The sequence below is a fragment of the Oncorhynchus keta genome, chromosome 4 (assembly GCF_023373465.1).
Source record: "Oncorhynchus keta strain PuntledgeMale-10-30-2019 chromosome 4, Oket_V2, whole genome shotgun sequence".
Lineage (NCBI taxonomy): Eukaryota > Metazoa > Chordata > Actinopteri > Salmoniformes > Salmonidae > Oncorhynchus > Oncorhynchus keta.
This window is the reverse complement of record NC_068424.1, coordinates 22,524,774-22,539,033: the sequence shown is the minus strand read 5'-3', so window position 1 is coordinate 22,539,033 and position 14,260 is coordinate 22,524,774. Positions and strand designations below refer to the sequence as shown.

At 40.0% G+C, this 14,260-nt stretch overlaps 1 pseudogene; it reads right to left on the bottom strand.

Annotated features, from left to right (window-relative positions):
- Positions 1 to 3,925: 3,925 nt before the first annotated feature.
- LOC118382699 (DNA topoisomerase 1-like) lies at positions 3,926 to 13,893 on the bottom strand (annotated as a pseudogene).
- Positions 13,894 to 14,260: the final 367 nt, after the last annotated feature.

The following is a 14,260-nucleotide window of genomic DNA, read 5'->3' as shown; positions in this document are numbered from 1 at the left end:
GCTATTAAGATTAGTCAACCAGCTATAAAGTCCCAGTATTTAAACCCACACTGACCCTGGACTGACATCCAGCCACATCTTCTCCATCCTCCATCCCTTCCTTCCACATATTGATACATTTTTACCAATACAGTGATATAGTGGTGACTGGAGAAGTGTGTTTACTCTAATTTTGTCCAATTCTTTTTTAGAGTAGCTACCCTTTAATTCAAGTGTGCAGGCACCTAGTACTGTTGTTTGATTAGCGTTGTTTTTGTAGCACATGAGATGGAGTTTGCAAAAGTACGGCGTAGACCATCCACTACACCAATGTTTCAACTTGTTTCAATGAAACAAGGATTTGTGAATTACCACTACCCATTTCATAATGTTGACTGTGAGGTGAACTTCGGGCTGGTTCCTTGAACGCTGGACACAAAATAATCATGGACTTACTCCGCTGAAGGACAAGAGAGAGTGTGAGTGAGTGTCTGTGAGGAGATGAAAAGAGCAGCTGTGCCTGTGGTTCCCCACAGGACTCCTCTCCACTCAGGGGGATCTGGAGGCCGATTAGAGATGGAATCCTTGTGGCCTTTGTCGTCGGGGGTGACAGGACCCAGAGATCAAGGGTCAGTCAGCCCTCACAGATGGGAGTCAGTTGACCTCCTCTTCTAGAAGTTGGACATTGTGGATGGATGGCAGATATATAGATGGATAGATATACCACACTGGTGTTGAACATTGCAACCCAATCTGAAGTGATTTGAGGTCCCACTGGGCACAAACTGGTTAAATCAACATCATTTGTTTTTATTTAACTAGTCAAGTCAGTTAAGAACAAATTCTTATTCACAATGATGGCCTAGGAACAGTGGGTTAACTTTTACCTTGTCAGCTCAGGGATTTGATCTAGCAACCTTTCAGTTACTGACCCAATGCTCTAACCATTCGGCTACCTGCCGCCCCAAAATCTGTCAAACTATTGTGACGTGGAATGTATGTAGAAAACACATTGTATTTGCAAAAAACAATGTAAACTGTTGTTTTGAGGATGAAATTTCAAGAACCGGGAGTATGTCATCATTGTAACCAATTTTCAACGTAGACAACATTTGTATAAAATATGATGGATTTGTATCTTTGAAACAACGTCAGATCTTCAATGTTTTTTACTAGATGTTAAGGATTTAACCCTACAAATTAAACATGCTAAACTTGGTGTTGAAGTTGCAGACATATTTCTGAGATCTTGTTGTGTGCTGATGAAATAGTTATCTTTGATGAGACAGAAGATGACCTCCAGAAAATGTTGACTATTGTTAATTTATGGTGTACTAAATGGAGACTAGTGATAAATCAAGAGAAGACCCAGATTGTTCATTTCAGAAAGAAGGACGTGTAGAGAAGTGCACACAACTTTTATTTTGGTACAACCTCATCATTCTACACTGGGCTCTACAAATACCTTGGTTTCACTCTGGATAAACAAATGACCTTTGAAGATCCCATTAGATCACTAGCAGATGCTGTAGGTAGAGCCTTGGGGTCAGTTTTAAACCAAATGAAAATATGTGAGGATCTTGGTTACTATGCTTATTCTCAGCTGTATAAATCCTGTGTGTGTCCAGTGATGGACCATGCTGCTGGAGTTGTGACAATGTTCAAAACAGAGCAATCTGCTGCTTCTTGGTGTGCACAAACTGACTCCAAACCTGGTCATCAGTGGAGATATGGGCTGGTAACCATGTGTGGTTAGACAAAAAGATGACATGGTACGTCTATAGAACAGACTGATAAATATGCCAGAACACAGAATCACAAAAAAAGTGTTTGACTGGGACCTTACACATAGATATCAGTGGGCTAGAGCATTTTTATAAATGTTGTTGTGAAACTGATTTGCAGTGTACACTGAGTGCACAAAACATTAGGAACACCTACCTACTATTGCATTGCACCCCATTTTGCCCTCAGAACAGACTCAATTCATCAGGGCACATGGACTGTACAAGGCGTCAAAAGCGTTCCACAGGGATGCTGGCCGATGCTGACATGCTTCCCACAGTTGTGTCAAGTTGGCTGGATGTCCTTTGGGTGGTGAACCATTCTTGATACACATGAGAAACTGTTGAGGGTGAAAACCCCATATCCCCTTCAAAGGCACCTAAATATTTTGTCCTGCCCAGCGGTGAGTATATGCAGGTATACGCCGTATACCCAGTCATTTTTCAGTGAGCATTCCATATACTCACTTCTTAATCCCCACTGATATGTATCAAAGTAGTGTAGTGCAGCTATACGCTCTATCAATTAATAGGGCTGATGGAACAGATCGCAATGTTTAGTTTAACATTTTTATAAACTATAATTTCTCACCTTTTCAGCTCAGTAGCTCATAGTAGCTCATAGGCAGTAGGCCTATGCGTGAATGCTCCAAAATACAATTTGGGGAAAAAACTGTAAGCGGTTTCATGGACAGAGATCAAATCAAATTGTATGTGTCACATGCTCCGAATGTAGACCTTACAGTGAAATGCTTACTTACAAGCCCTTAACCAACAATGTTTTAAGAAGTTTTAAGAAGAATAAGTGTTAAGTAAAAAATGGATAAGTAAAAAATAGGATAGAAAGGTAACAAATAATTAAACAGCAGCAGTAAAATAACAAGTCGCGGTGATATACAGGGGGTACCGGTACTGAGTCAATGTGGTCACTGGTTAGTCGAGGTAATTGAGGTAATATGTACATGTAGGTAGAGTTAAAGTGACTATGCATAGATAATAAACAGAGTAGCAGCAGCGTAAACGAGGGGTCTGGGTAGCCCTTTGATTAGCTGTTCAGGAGTCTTATGGCTTGGGGGTAGAAGCTGTTAAGAAGCCTTTTGAAGAATTCTGGTTACGGGACGAGCAGAGGCTTGAATTTTGTTTCAGACAGGGCGTGTTTGAGATTGCTTAGTTTGTTCACAATGCCTGGAGGAGAAATGTATTGTTTGTGTAGTGTGGCTAGATGGTATCTGTACTTGCCATGGTTATTGTATGTATATAATTTGTTAAAAGTTATTTTATTTTGAGTACAAGGAAAATGTTACTGTGTTTACTAGTGTCTTGTAAGCCTGTGTGGGCTGGGCACCGGTAGGTGTATGACACTTTAATAAATAATATCAATCTTTATCCACTATCAGAAAAAAAACTAGAGGCTATGCAGCACCTCCTACTGGAGAGTTGGTCTACCTACAGCTACCTACCCCGGCCAAACCCGAAAGACGCTGGGCCAATTGTGCGCCGCCCTATGGGACTCCCAATCACGGCCAGATGTGATGCAGCCTGGATATAGGCCTAGAGTCTCAAGCTTGGGTTGATTTCAAATTAAATATTCAAGTTAATAATTTATATGGTGATTCATGTCTCCATCTCAAGCCAAAACTTAAGTTAAAGAATAGGACTAAATCAAATCAAACTTTAAAGTGCATTTAAAATTGGATTCAGTCCTATTCATTATCTTAGATTTTTGGTTGAGATGGAGATGTGAATCCAACATATCAATTCATTATTTTTGAAAAACTGGAATTAAAGCAGACTAAAAGTCAGTAGCACAAAAGATACATCTCCTTCAAAGGTTGATATTTGGATGGGTTGACAACCAAACACAATTCAACATCCCCTTTGCAATACAGTAAATAAATAGCCTATTAACAAATTATATGTTTGATTCACGTCTCCAACTAAACCAAAAGTTAAAGAATAGGATTAAGCTAGTGGCACAGATTTAACTATCCAAACATTAGATACAACTGCTTTAAATGTTGATATTTGGTTACATTGTGAACAAAACACAATTCAATACGACTTTTGTAACATTGTAAATAGCCTAAAGTTGAGGCTATCTTAAAAACTGACGTAACAGTATTTATTCAACCTTAAAATGAGTAACACATCCATGGCCACAGGTTACTGTAACTATAAAAATATTCTTATGTAGCCTAATCATAGAAAGTGTGCATGTTCAAGATATCATGCAACGGTCCCAGGTCTGTGGAGAGATTTTCAGTTGCTATAATAATCTGTTCAGAATCTTGAACAGCATTAATCACTTGCACTATGTACTTTTAATGGAATCTTAACTGCAATCCAGGTAATTTGGTTGTGCAATTAGATGAAACAGTGATAACACATTAACTCATTGTATAAATACAAAATATCTGACATTGTATTCCCATTTGAACTTTGTTGTGCTTTTAGATGGTTGAAAGCATAGTGATTACACATTGGGAATTCAACAAACTTCTGGCTGTCTTTCTGAGTGGGTGAATACCGGTTGAAATCTCATTGAGCAACGTCTCAACCGATTATAACCCACATTTCCACATTCAAATGACAGTGTGAGCCCAGTGGGGTGTATTAGGCACCAGAAACATCAACTCAAACAATACATGCAGATATTGTAGCTTCTATGACCTAGAGTAGAAAGACAGATGAGTAACAAATCATTCATTCTTAACAAATAAGACAATAACATATTTATGTGAGAACTGGGAATGCTTTAGAGGAAAATATCCACAAGCCTCAAGTATTCTTTTTTAGACAGGTCGTCTCTGTTGGCTGGTCAGACAAAACCAGAAAAAGTTGATGTTTCATCCTCAAGCAAACAGTTTGAAATGATAAGTGTCTCTAAATATTTGAAGAAGAAAAAATATGCAGTGTTTTCCCAGGGAACATTTCCATGTGGGGCTCATATGGGTCAATGAAAGGCTGTTCCATGGATCACATGAGGGAAACTCAACAGTGACCCACAAAGTTATCCTCAGCATCTTTATTAGCCTCAATGTTAACCCAATTGGGTACCTGCTAAGATAACCAATTAGAGCCCTTGCCCAGTGGAAACTAATTTAAAACCCAGGTGGAGCCCACCTGGACATGTTGGCTGGGGTTGTTGCTTGAACATCTCAATGTGGTTGACATATGGTGCATTGACGACCAACAAGAGAAGACAAACACACCCAGGTATAAAGGGAAGAAGGAATGTCGTTCTGGCTCTGGGGTTCCGAAAAATGTTCCACACGTGCAAAGAAATCTGTGTCGAGTCCAATTGGAGCATCTCCCCCCACTGTGCAAAGCAATTATAATCAGTCATTAATAATAACCCTAATTTAAGAAATGTATCCCAGATAAAGAAAAAAAGAGAAACCACAGATGATCAATGTTGGATTAGTAATAAAAGTCTCAGTAGCAGTTGTGAGGAAACAACCCTTCCACATCCATAAATGGTAAACTGCCATAAAGTAGGCTGTGATTGAGTCATTAGTAACTCTAATAAAAACATGTAGCCCAGAAAAGGAGAAAAATGAGTCAAAGCAATGGCAGAACAGTAACAAGCATCTCAGTAGCAGTTTGAACCATAGATGGCAAACTGCCATTAACAAGAGTATGGCAGGTCAAGTCCACTGGTGGTTATTCTACAATGTCTTCCTGCAAGCCCAAACTTCAAACGCTGGCCTGGAACAATGAGAATTCTTACTGGGCTTCCTGTTTCCTCCGGGGCTTGTGAAGTTCACAACACCAACAGCGAATGAAAGCTCCTCAGTGATGAAATCACCAATCCGGGTCAGAATGTGATTTTTGTCTCTCTCCCTCGCAGAGAAAAATTGTTCAAACACTGAGCAACAAAGTTTCATGTAAAAACACCACCATCAATTTGAATTCACAAATTTTACAATAGCTCTAGGATAGAAATCCCAGGCCTTGGCTACATATAATCCTACAATTTCTCCCAGGTTCTAGTTTCAAAGTTCACAAGCTGTTTAAAACCATGGCGTCAGAAGCATACTGGGTTCTGTGAATGCCTATTATCTTACGTTGGCATATTTTCCCCATTTTGTGTTTAAACTCATTACCACTGTGTACCTTCGGCTGCTAATCCCTAAACAAACCGAGAGGGAAATCCCAAATCCATGTCCCAAAGAACTCCCTCCTTCTGGATTAGATTAGTGAAGAACACCGGCGAATCGAATCAGACTGCAGCAACACAAAGCAGGGATCAAAAGCTTAGTACTGAGACAGAGCCCAATAGGCTACGGCCAGATCTCAAGATTGCTATTGAAAGGTAGAGGAAAAGTGTAGACTGCAAGGGCCCTCCTGGTGAAGAGCTGAGAAGCTTTCTTTTTCACATTTTCAGCGTATTAGGCCATACAACGCACTGCAGCAATGTTAAATAAAAAGACTGTTGTCTGATTCATTGGTGGCCCTGGCCTGCAGCATGTGTACTACAGTGAATAGTTTACCATCTATGTCTGGCATGGTGGTTAAAGAAACGTAAACTCTGTTGCAGCAACAAAGTGAGTGAGGAGATTGCGTTCAGAGACATCACAGAAGTTGCTCAATGACAGAAGTTGCTCACGATCCACTTGTGCAGGGCGTAGGCAGTCAGGCAGCAGACCCGGTGCAGTCTAGAGGAATTTGTCCCACATTTTCTGTCTCTCTTTTTCAGAGGAGCTGCACACAGAGTTTTGATGTGGCGCGTTGCAGTCTACTGACCACAGTCCTGTGGGAAACCACATGAGTCTGGCGTCACTTGGGGCTATAGCAGCTCATCCATATGAAAAGGGAAATAACAGTCACATCAGCACTATTCACTAATGTAAAAACACTATGGTTTGTATGCTTCACAAGAAAAGGTACAAAAACGTCTCCACAAAACAATTGTTGTACTACATTTGCTTCCAGCTCTAAAACATCTCCCGAGACAGTGTACATTACGTCTCCATGCCAGTGGCACACAACAGAAAAAATATGTTATCGTACACAACAGGCGGACTTTGGAAGTCCACGCATGTTCTTTAGCCTGGTGACATTTACCTATGCTAAAAAGGCTGGTAAAACACGAGGGACTGCAATCCAGCTAGTATGACCAGAGGCAGGTTTTGAGGATTACATTCTGAGAGGATTGGAGAATTCAACATGCCATGCTAAACACAGCCCAACATATCACAGCTTCAAACTGCATAAGACAATATCAAATCTGGTACATTCCTGCATCTTGTATATTTATGTTGGTATATTAATATGATTGTATATATAGATTTTCCTTTATACTTTGAAGGGCTGTAGGAATTCGCTCTGGAGTAAGGCAGCAACTAAAACTAAACACATCAATGAAAGGTATTTCATTTCACACATATATTTTTGTTGACAAAGGAAACAAATCTTATCAAACACAAAATGTACCTTGTCTACTATTGCTGCTCAAATCTCACAGTCAGAAAACAAACACTGCTGGTAACCAATAACAAATAAGGAAATATGGAGTTGCAAATAAAATAATGAATATTAGAAAATGCCACATAATTGTTTTTTTTTACGATAATACAAAATTAATGAGTTGTCACAGTTCAGAAATGAAAATCTTGCCCCCTTGCGTTTTGTTGTAGATCTTGTCGATTGGCATTGAATTTCCCTGTCAGTCATCTGTAGCTAGAGCTTCTTCAGCTGTTCCTCCAGCCTCTTCACCACAGCCTCCTTCTCAATCAGCCTGAGCAGAGCAGAGGAGACCACACCTATATATAAATATTATTTGAAATAATTTCAAATTATTGATATGTGCTTGACTGAGCTTGCTTGACTAAATTTGACCAAGAGAATGGCCTCAAAACGGGGTGGCAGGGTAGCCTAATGGTTAGAGCGTTGGACTAATAACCGGAAGGTTTCAAGTTCAAACCCCCGAGCTGACAAGGTACAAATCTGTCGTTCTGCCCCTGAACAGGCAGTTAACCCACTGTTCCTAGGCCGTCATTGAAAATAAGAATTTGTTATTAACTGACTTGCCTTGTTAAATAAAGGTTCAAATAAAAAACAATGGAGGCCTAAACAAGCATCTCAGTAGCAGTTTGGATCAACCCTTCCACATCAATTGTGGGTAAAATGCCATACAGCTGGATTATGAAAGGTCATGTCCACTAGCTGTTATTCTACAATGTTTTCCTGTAAACGAGGAACTGTAGGGGTCAAGTGCACTCACTTTCAAGTCCTATCAGTTCCTTCCTTCTTGTGTTAATTTTATGCCTCTTTCAGCTCCTTCTTGGTCACATCCAATTGCTGCTGCTTCTGTGCAATCTTGAACAATAAAGGGACAATGTTAGACTGTGTTTTACCTTACATGCATAATAAGTATTTCAACAAAAATAAAAAATAAATCACAATATTGTAAAAGCTGCATAGAGTATTTTAAAATGGCATAAGAATGGCACTACTAGCTACTACATAAATCTAAGAACAGAAATATTCCAGTTACCTTGCCCTGCATGTTTTGCATGGATTTCTCAAAGGTATTGTGTGCTGCCCTCTGGTGGTTACAGAGAATGGTCACAGCTCTGTTGGCTCGGTTATAGCACAGCAGACTCATATCAGCTGAGGAGGAAAACAACAGGCACATCTTTCATTGGTGTACTCTCTTTACTATAAATCTGCATGTTTCAGAGATTCATGTAGTCATGACACGGAGAACATTTGAGTAAAAAATAACGCAAAGTAAGACCAACGAGGGTCAGGTATGTCACAGAGAAGAGCTGAGAATTCTTGTCAACTATTGTAAACAAGATCTTCAAAAACCTGCACTGAGTGTATTGATGTTGGAATAGAAAGTGGACTAACCAGTGGTGAGCTTGTTGAGCCGCTCTTGCAAAGTGGTGGAGGCGTTGAAGGTTCTTGGCTGTCAGCCCCGGCATGGGCTGGTACAAGCTTGTTCAAGTAGGTGGTCTAAGAACAAACAACAACCACATTTAACCATATCTGCTGAGGTAGATAAGGATACGGAATGAACCACATAGCTAGTCGTTCTTTGGTTACACTCATTTCCCAGCATTTGCTAAGCATGACCTAAACATGAAAGAACCAGGTACACTGGGTCTTCAACTTATGTTTATTCTATCAAACACGTCGTCGTCAGACTCCTTGTTTTCCATGAACAGCTTCAGGTTCTTGAAATCATGTGTACAAATAATATGTCTGTGAACATTAGATGGATGTTTAAGCCCAGCTTAACAATACAGGAGAATGGATACAGAACAGTTGCTAGACAGTGCTGCTCACCCTGCCCTCCACAGGCATAGTAGCATCATGGAGTCATCATAGTAGCAGATGGAGTCTTCGCCCAGGAAGTCCAACTCCACCATGAACTCCTGGCCTCAATCCTGCTGGTGCAGGGTGATGTGTCCCACTCTCAGAGAGCAGCAGCGCACAGCGTTGGCCATCTCATTCTCCTCCTTCTCATTCCCCACTCGCAGGGCCAGCTACATGCACAGAAAGACACACACACACGTTAGTGAGGGAGATATGACTGTTCTCCATTATGTGTTTAAGATTAACTGAACAGGCTTGCACTTTGTTAACCACACTGAGGATAGTTTGAAAAGTAGAGTGACACTCCTCTCTGTCTGGTCTTCATCTCCCGGTGCTTCCAGTCCTCGGTACAGCCTCCTGATGGTTGTCACCTTCGGCTTGCGTTTACAAGCCACCTCGTACTTCTGCCAGTCCTTCTCTCTCTGAGCACAGAGAGAAAGACTTCTGAGTTTATGGCTTAAAATAATAAACTAGAAATATAATAGAATTTGAAATGTATGATTTTTACTGGGTTCAGTCTTCAGGCTCATCTCAAAAGTTTGGGTTTCTAAGCCTTCAAATATAATTTAATTCATAAATATCTGGGTTTATCAATATCCAAATATAATTATTTTCTTTCACAAAAGTTTGAGTTTCCATATCTTTAAATATTGTTATTTTTTGTACACAATAAAACACCACTGATATGTTTAATTATTCAGGAAAGTGGGGAGAAAGGCTTTAAGACCTTAAGTCTGGAGCTGGGTTTGAACATGATGTACTTGAATTTTCCCTGGACGTTCTCCTCCCAGGAGGCCAGGCAGGTCACTGTGTCGTCATGCTGCACCTTCCTCCCATTGTCATCCATAGGGGCCACTGGTATCTTAGCGCCTATGGAAAAGCAACCAAAACACTTTATTTCAAGCTTATTGCCTTTAGATCGCTAATTCAGTTTTGGGAGCAGCATAAACTTATAGAAATATTGTTTGTTCTGTATGCTCTACTGCTCACTTGCTGCAGTTGATGGTGAAGTCCTCCGGCTAGATGCTCACTTTCAGCTTGTCCATCTTGGGATTTTCTCCCCTCCAGTGGAAAAGCCCTGTGGGCTCCACCCGGAAGTTACCAATCTTCTCCCTGTGGGCTCCACCCGGAAGTTACCAATCTTCTCCCTGTGGGCTCCACCCGGAAGTTACCAATCTTCTCCCTGTGGGCTCCACTCGGAAGTTACCAATCTTCTCCCTGTGGGCTCCACCTGGAAGTGACCAATCTTCTCCCTGTGGCCGTCCAGCACACAGAAGCCGCACGCCTCCGTTAATTATTCTATATATTTTTCCCTTCAGACCTGATCGAGGGAAAAAACAAAGGTTTCCACAAGGGTTGCAATGTTATTGCTCCCCCTAATAATATATTTAAAGTTTGGGGACTATGTAATCAGTTACCTGTTTGTTCTTTTGTCATGGCTTTCTTCTCCTCTGACTTCTCCAGAAATGATTTCTTGATGTGCGTGAAATCAAACTGACAGCTTCTTCATCTGCTCCCTCTCCTCTGCTGTCATTTCCTGTTTAATCAGTCTCAGGCTGTTTTTTCAATTTAAATCAGTGATACTAACCTCTCTCTAGTCTGTAAATAAGTTATCTTGGAAGGCACTCTTTGTTGTGTACTCATGGTCCAGCATCTTGGTGTAAAACTAGGCTTCCGCCACATTATTAGGTAATGATTCGTATTCTGGTGGGAAGAGTGGGCCTTTGTGCTTCAACGTTGCTAATTTCTTCCCATTGTTGAAATGACCTGCTTCCCACCGGACAATAAGCACATCACAATTTGGTTACAGCACAGAAAGCCACACAATGTTTATGCAGGTTTAAATCCAACTCAAGAGATAGACACAATAAAGACAAAAACAACACATCTCTAGATGCCAGGCCAGATATAGCTAATGTAGCTAGCTAGCTAATGTTACCACTTTTCATTGACAATGTGTGGCTAGTTAGCTGGCAAGAATCCTTCTTCTAGTTAACTAACTAGCTAGAAGAAAATTATTCACATTTTTGGTATTTCCCTTTTTCACATCAGTTTCTTGTTTTATTGTTATCTGTATTATATCATATTAGAGTTGCTTTTGTAACTACAGAGAAAATTAAATAAAATAGACTTTTGGAATGACTTTACTGAACAATTTCAAAGATTTTATTGAGCTACAGTTGATATAAGGAAATCAGTCAATTGAAATAAATTCATTAGGCCCTAATCTATGGATTTCACATGACTGGGAATACAGATATGCATCTGTTGGTCACAGATATCTTTAAAAAAAGGTGGTGGTGTGGATCATAAAACCAGTCAGTATCTGGTGTGACCACCATTTGCCTCATGCAGCGTGACACATCTCCTTCACATAGAGTTGATTGTGGCCTGTGGAATGTTGTCCCACTCCTCTTTAATGGCTGTACGAAGTTTCTGGATATTGGCAGGAACTGGAACACGCTGTCGTACACGTCATCCCAAATATGCTCAATGGGTGACATGTCTGGTGAGTATGCAGGCCATAAAAAAACTGGGACATTTTCAGCTTTGTTTAAGAACATTTCATTCACTGGAAACAGCTCTGGTGGACATTCCTGCAGTCAGCATGTCAATTACACACACCCTCAAAACATCTGTGGCATTGTGTTGTGTAATAAAACAGCACATTTTAGAGTGGCCTTTTGTCCCCAGCACAAGGTGCACCTGTGTAATAAGCATGCTGTTTAATCCGCCTCTTGATTAACCACACCTGTCAAGTGGATGGATTACCTTGGCAAAGGATTAACACTCCCTAAAAGGAATGTAAAACAATTGTGCACAAAATGTGTGATATACAGTGCCTTGCGAAAGTATTCGGCCCCCTTGAACTTTGCAAACTTTTGCCACATTTCAGGCTTCAAACATAAAGATATAAAACTGTATATTTTTGTGAAGAATCAACAACAAGTGGGACACAATCATGAAGTGGAACGACATTTATTGGATATTTCAAACTTTTTAACAAATCAAAAACTGAAAAATTGGGGGTGCAAAATTATTCAGCCCCCTTAAGTTAATACTTTGTAGCGCCACCTTTTGCTGCGATTACAGCTGTAAGTCGCATTTATATTTTTGTTTGGTGTATTTAGTGGACAGCAACAGATGTTTTCAAAAAGAGTTCCACGTCTATACCTATGGGCACAAGCACTGTTCATGACACAAACTGATCACACCCCTCTTGTTGGTAGAGAGACATTCTTGCAGGTTTAAAGCATATTTCCTGGATTCTATTGATTTTGCCATGTCTAATGCGTATTCATGTGATTTAAATGGCTCAAACACTACAATAAAATCTATGAGCTAAAAAGCTTTAGCTGACATGGGCTAATGGATCTGGACATTTCTGTCAAGCAAAAAATAGCTCTAAGGTATGCAATGACTTACATGATAAGAGAAACCAATTTCGAAATTGCTCTTTGTGCATTCTAATATTACAACATTCAAGAGTGAGTTTGAAAGCTGGACTGAGATCCTTAAAAGAAATGCGCACCCTCTAGGGGGCACGCCCCACAGTTTGGGAACCACTGCACTTGAGAATAACAACAACCATACACAGAGTATGAAGAATTTTTTACTGTGGAACATGAAAATTAATGTTGTTCACCTGTTAGTTTACAAACGTATTTAAATTTTTTTTAAAGTATCCTTTTCCGTCCCGTGGTGTAACATTTTGCTACTTTTAGATTTGCGCTACAACGGGTGAGAAATGACATAAGGTAAGTAACACATCACCAATCACAAAATATTCAAGCTAAAACATTTCCTGTATGACTTTTCTCCCATCGGATTCATTTTCCTTGGCAGAAATATTGTTGTTTAAGTCAATGTCATTGCAAATAAAGAACACCTCATCACCAACATACTGTATCTTACTGTCTGTTTACATTGAAGTTAGACTTTACTTTTGGTGTGAATAATTTCAGCATTAGAAGAAAAATGTACTCCTTCCAGAAGGTGGTGATGCATCCTGCGAGAGAAAGACAGAGAAACCCAATTAATAAACACCTACTATTTTCTGCTAATACAGGGATATGCAATAATTGGGCCTTTGTATATCATGCTATAGTCTTTGATCATACCATGTCTACACCGTTGGTCTCCACATCTGCATGGCCACCCCCCAAGACAGATTTTAAACTCCCCGAATTGATAAAGGATAGACAGAATAAGTCACACGCTCACAAATGAAGTATAAAAGGTGACCACTGACTTACATAATGAAACAGAGCACATTGGAAAATTATACTACACCCTTCATTGTGAATGAAGATATGTAAATTGGAGATTGTAATTAAAGGTGCTTCCACATAAACCCTGTATGTAAATGTATCTGAAGAGACTGATCTACTCACCTTGTGATTTCCGGCTCCTGCAGAGGTTTACAAGGGTGTTAAGAACTGGAGTGCTTCGCCTATGAAATCAAATAACCATCAGATGTGTGTGTGTGTTCGTGTAAGTGAAGTGACTGGTCCATGTTACCTTGTGCTTCCTCTCAGTGTCCTTTTTCCATCCTCTTTTCCCCCATTCGTACTCCTCTTCCTGCATTGGACCATTGGGAAATGTGAATTTTCACAATAAACCTACCTAATGGATAAGCAACATTCTACTAACTTGTCATTGAGAAAGATAAGCACCATGACACATCACCAAAGTTACACCCATTAGATCTAGGATCATGTGAACCTGCCCCAATCAGCATGACAACCGGAGCATTTCTAACCCAGGACCAGGGGTAAAGCAGGGCCAAGTTGAGGACACCCATCCCTCTTGGATGATGATGCTGTTCTTTTCCTGCTGTATGTTCTGGCTCGACCATGTCCTTCATTGTCTTCATTACTCAAGTTAGACTGTACAAATGTAGATGTGGTGTTGACAATTAGTCAATTACAAATATTGTTTTGTTCGGGACATGTTTAATTCAGACCATTATCAACACAAACAATGTCAAATTACGTACGGATGGTTCTTGTAGATCAATAAAAATCAAACAAATTAAATCACGCTTTGATTGACTGATGGAGTGATTGACATTCGCTGAATAAACTGTTTAATTAGATTGTCAGAATAGTTTTGTTTCGATAGACAAACATTATCCAACATATCATAAAGTATTTGCATGCTTTACCTGT